Genomic DNA, 6,010 nt, shown 5'->3' with positions numbered 1-6,010 from the left:
CCTGTGAGAGCCAGTACGGGCAGTCTCTCGGAGGGTCCCTCTCAGCCAAGGCGGGCGGGAGGGGCTTTGCGAGCACGCGGCAGCCATTGGGTGGCACCCCGGAGGGTGGGTGCTTTGGGAACTCAATCACACCCCCGGCTACCGGAGCACAAAGAGGCAATGTGCAGGACTCCTTTTTCGCTACTTCCTACCTTTCTTCCTTTTTCTTTTTTTCCCCTCCGTGTTTGTTTCTTTCCTCATTTCCCGAGCATCACGCTAGCTCGGTAAACGATGTTTTACGCAGCTCCACGAGCCCGCACGGCGCAGTTCGCAAACCTGAGTTTGTTGTCCCAGCCACAGGAAATGGAATCCGCGCAACGCCGTCCCCCCGGCCCGGCCCGGCCCGGCCCGGCCCGCAGGCAGCGCGGCGGGGATGTCCCCGGACCCCGCCGGGCAGCGGAGGGCGGGCGAGGGGCGGCGCGGGCGAGCGGCCCCGCTCCATTCATCGCCGGGCACGGCAGCTCCCCGAGCCGCCGCTCCCCCCGCCGCTCGCCCCCTTCTCCCTCGCCAGCTCACCCTCCGAGGCACAGGCAGAGCTCCGGTCAGGTCGTGGCTGTCCCATTGCTGTTACCTGAACGCCTGCTCGGGAGAAGCTGCGGGAGCAGCAGGACCCAAAGCTCACGCCAGTGCCTGGGAGACATGTGTTTCCCATTAACTAGCCTATAGCTGGAATTATTTAAGCACAGAAGGGTCCAGCCACTCACACAGCAGAGCTAAGGGCATAACACCGAGACCATGACGAAAGCAATCAGAGAGAAGCAGCAACAGCCAGCAATTGTGTCCTGGGGACAGCGGATGGGAGCTATACAATGTCAGGCTGATCCCCCACCAAGGCTGGACGACTTGGGGCAACCTGTGAAATGAGACCCTCCAAAGTGTAATTACAATATTTTGTGACATCATAAAGGAGCTGGGAGAGAGAAACACAAGGGGTTTGATATTACACCAAAACTGACAGAGTGTTCAAAAGTTTCAGTAGCTCTATTAGAAAAGCAATATGGGAATTAAGTAGTAAGGAAGTGCAGTCCAATAGTTGGAGCACAGGGCCGGTAGCCAACACTCACGCTCTCCTTTTGGCTCTGCTACTTACTTGCTGTGTGGCCTAACCCAAACCATTTAATCTCTGTGTGCAATCTGTACAGCTGTATAATAGTCTTCTACAGACATGTTGTAAGGCTCAAATAACTAGTGTTTGATAATGTACTTTGTGATGAAAGGTGTTAAGTAAGTATATAGTATCATCACTAGTTACATTAATATGTATACCCAGCCTGTCCAAAACTGCTACTTATAGCTGCAGGTATTTCTGTACATGATTATACAAGAAACTTGAACATAACATTTGTCTTTGCAGGACTAGATGCTGGATGACTCATTTTGTCCAGTTTTCTTTCTTCTGAAATGAAGTGCATACTTTTTTATGTTAATGTCAAGAACTGTCTTCCCATTGTTTGAATACAATAAGAATTCTCAACTCCTTTGAATTGCCGCAGGTCCTTTGATTTCATCTGAGCTGCAATAAGTTATAAAAGGGAAGACACCAGCTTAACATGTCAGGAAGTTCAGAGGGTAGATTTTACTAGTTAGTCACATTTTAGATTGCAGTAATTATTGCCTCACACTCACACTGTGGCAATACCTGGAGGCTGTTATGATACAGGGCACTATACAGAACAGATAGGATATACAAGCAGATCTAAAATAGCCATAGCATTCACAGCTGTAAAATTGAGCTGTACTTCCATATGAACAGACCAGCTTATGAGAGAATTCTTTTATTTCCCTTACTACCTGATTATTTGTTTCCATGTCAACAGACAGTGTAACTACTCATCTAAATGTAGAAGAAATGGTATTATTAACAAGCATTATCGCAAAAAGTATATTGTGAACATGAAAGGCCTTTAGAACATGAGAGTGTCTTGACCCAAGCCTGTTGTACTGGTAAGTTGTCCAATAAGAAGCAGTTGCAAATAGTGAAAGAGCAATAGTAACTCTTAAGCTTGACAAGTAAGAGCATAGACAGACACCCATGTGGATTCAGTTTTCTTCTGAAAGAGTCAATCACCTGACATGCAGTGAAATTTAGCAAGCAAGACCAATGAAGCCACACTAAAGTCCTCATGAAGGTCAATGCCAAGGAGAGGAATGTCCAAAATGAAGAAGAACAAAGAAAAAAACCAAACAGCAAGGAGAAAAATAAGAGATAGGTGGAACCATCTGCAAAATACACAAAAAAGAACTATTTCCCGACTCTTCAGCCCACTCAGAAAAGACAAAACGAGTAATTAGACCAGTGACAAAAGACCATTACAAGCCAAACAAAGACATTAATGAGACCGTTGAATGAGTCAAAATATCTGCAAACCTAATTAAGAACAGAATGTGCAGTCTAGGAAGCCACAACTCATTTACTGAGCAGCCTGGGAAAAAAAAAAAGAGACGATAATTCTTGTACTTAATGTTGGTAAATGTTACTGATATTAGAAAAGTTACATGATCAAGAATGAGAAAGAACGTTGAAGAAACTGAGAAAGAAAAATAACTCAGTTTATCTTCTGAAAGACTCAGTTCTAGGATATGGATTAGATGTCAAGGTTTCACCGGAAAATAACATTTTCACAGAAACAGTGTTCACACATAGGAAAAAAGCAGAAATGGTAATGCAACATATTATCATAAGATCTAGATTTTATCAGGGGGTTAGGCTGTACAGAGACATGGGTCAAAAAGAATAGGTTGTAACTTTATGAAATACACTATCTTTACCTTCATTCCACAATAAATGTGATGATTCACAATACTCATGATTCTTCTGCAGTGTATTCCTTGCATTAAGACTATAAATTCTGAACTTCTGAGTTGCGGAGGTCAATGAAGCTAAGACGATCCCAGGGGAGGCAGAAAACTGGAATCCTTTATTGGACATACAACTTCATATTTAAAGGGTTCAGGGTTTACATATTCAACAGGGGGTTCTACATATTTATGGCATTAACACTGGGGGGGTTCACAAGGATGAGGTAAGGGAAAAAAACCCAGGTTAACATTTTTGGGGTCTTAGGAATTACCTCATGGGAAAAACCCTATTTTATCTTGGGAGAATTATAAGGGGATTAGGTATAGGATATAAAGTACAAAGATCGGTGTTTACAGAGCCACAGTGCTGTCTACTCTCTTATATGGATCTGAATCATGGGTCATCTACCACCACCACCTGCGACTCCTAGAACGCTTCCATCAACGCTGTCTCCATACAATCCTAAACATCCACTCACTGGTCAGATTGTGTGACTAATACGTCTGTTCTAGAACAAGCAGCAGTCACAAGTATTGAGGCCATGTTACTGAGAACACAGCTGCGGTGGGCAGGGCACATCTCAAGGATGAAGGACCACCCTAAGATCTTGCTTTATGGTGAACTTGCCACCGGCTGTCGCAAGAGAGGAGCCCCAAAGAAAAGATACAAGGACTCCCTGAAACAACATCTCAGCCTTGGCCATATTGATCACCATAACTGGTCTGGTCTGGCCTCCAATCGGAAGGTCTGGAGACACAGTATCTATAATGCTGCTGATGCTTTTGAGAACGCACGCAGGATCACTCTTGAGGAGAAAAGACAACGGAAAAAGAATCATGTCTTGCAGAATATACCACCTAAGGAGTCTTTCTGCTGTGCTTTTTGGAACTGGATGTGCCTATCCCGTATTGGCCATTTTAGCCACCAGTGTGCTTGTAACAAAAGTGGGTAGAGCCCTCCCCAAATCTTCGTTCACAAAGCCCACCCATGATGAGGTATAGGATATACATATGCAACAGGTTACAGAGTATACACATGCAAAAGGGGAGAACACAATGGGTTTATGCAGAGGTCTGATGAGATCAGGATGTGGATTCTCTGGCTGGCAGGACAGGTGATAACATCATGTAAGGAGTTTCTGCTGAAGAAGGCAGGAAGAGTCCATAGAGATGAGGTCAGGGGAAAAGGGCTTTCCCAGCTTCTGTTCCCCAGGGCCTTCTACAGAGACCATTCAAATTTCTTTCTGCAGAATTCATATTTTGGAATCCAACACTGAGTAATGGGTGATTACCCACTGCTCAACAAAGTAGGATGAACTTTATTATGTTGAGTAACATTTATTTTAGTAAATAAATTATAAATGTATAAAAGTTGAGTTGTAATTTAAGAATAGTGTATTTACACCAAAGTAACGTTATGCTGATTGCTAATATCAGACAGTTAAGCTCGAAATATTTAGGATAATTTATTTTACTTGTGACTAACTTGAAAATACCTGTTTAGGATTTGAGATACTTTTGATATTATAACTGTAGTGGCAGACAATTAATTAATAAAATTGAAATCTAAAATGCATTTTTTTTCCTATTCTGTATCTCTGGGCACAGTAAAGTTCAAAAAACCTCACACATTCATATTTCTCCCTTGTTTTTTTGATACTGCATCATAGTGATAACCATCATACAGAGACAATGAAGCATTGAGAAGCTAAGTAGCATACCTGTAGTTACTCAAAAATCATGTAGAGAGCAGTACCTTAACCTGAGCTCTAGCAGATCCTAGACTACAGATCTACTCCTACCTCTGGATCATCCTGGGAAAGAAGACAAGTTTCCTGTTATATCTTGTGTTTCAAGGACCAAAAAAAGGCATTTGTAGCACAGAGAGAAGTCAGAATAGGAAGCAAATTATTCATTCAAGAATGCTTTGGCAATATCTACCTCCATTTGGCAGTATGGTGACAGAAATGTCATCAACTATAGCAATGTCCAAGATGGAGTTTGAAATCACAAGCCAGTCAGACGTATAGTGGTAGTTTTAAGTTTAAGATTCTAACAACTAACTGTAATTGCCAAAGAGCTATCTAAGCTCCTGAAAAAATAATGGCAGATGTGGAAAAGTGTAGCGTAGAGACAATTTCAGCTTACCGAGGTAGATTTTCCATTGCCTTGACATAGACTTCTAGATTCATTTAATATACCCAGACATTTGAGATGTCTGCTTCACAGATATGAAGGGCTTAAGCCTTGGGATGTAAGAATAGCTGTGACTTTTTGAAGTACAGAAGGTGACAAGTTGATGAAATCTCAAATTGCATCAGACACACCCCCTGGAAAGTTGCTTGAATAACTCTTTCAACATCATTGACTGTATTGACCATATCTTGTTGATTACACAGGGGGCTTAAGCACTCAGCTTATATATAGACACTACTTTTGGTGTCTTCATCTTGAATTGAATCCTGTCCAGTATATCAAAATGTACTAGATCAATTTTCTGCCAGAGATCAAAACCTCAAACAAAGAAGATAGAACAAGTACAGTATGGACAATCATATTCTCAGCATTATAAATTTTTTGAAACAAGTTTAAATTATGACTTCCATCAACCACAAGCATTAATATTCTTAATATACTTTGCAGTGAATGGCACAGGATTGTGTGGCAACAGTAACAAAATGCGCACATGGAAGGCTCGTGAAACAATTTCACAGAATCACAGAATTGTTAGGGTTGGAAGGAGCCTCTGCAGATCATCTAGTCCAACCCCCTGCCAAGGCAGGGTCACCTAGAGCAGGTTACTCAGGAACGCATCCAACTGGGTTTATGGGGTTTGAATGTCTCCACAGAGGGAGATTCCACGACCTCCCAGGACAGGCTGTTCCAGTGCTCTGCCACCTTAAATGTAAAGTTCTTCCTCATGTTGAGGTGTAACATCTTGTGGTTTAGTTTATGGCCATTACTCTTTGTCCTGTCAATGGGCAGCCCTGAAAAGTGTCTGGCACCATAGTCTCAACACCCACCTTTGAGATATTTATTTGCATTAATGAGATTCCCCTTTCAGTCTTCTCTTCTCTAGACTAAACAGGCCCAGCTCCTGCAGTCTCTCCTCATAAGAGATGCTCCAGACCCCTATTTGCTCAGGTTTGTCTATTGTTACTGTAAGTATATC

Source organism: Lepidothrix coronata, unplaced genomic scaffold, assembly GCF_001604755.1.
Source record: "Lepidothrix coronata isolate B3197 unplaced genomic scaffold, Lepidothrix_coronata-1.0 Scaffold36, whole genome shotgun sequence".
Classification (NCBI taxonomy): domain Eukaryota; kingdom Metazoa; phylum Chordata; class Aves; order Passeriformes; family Pipridae; genus Lepidothrix; species Lepidothrix coronata.
Note: the sequence above shows the minus strand (reverse complement) of the source record.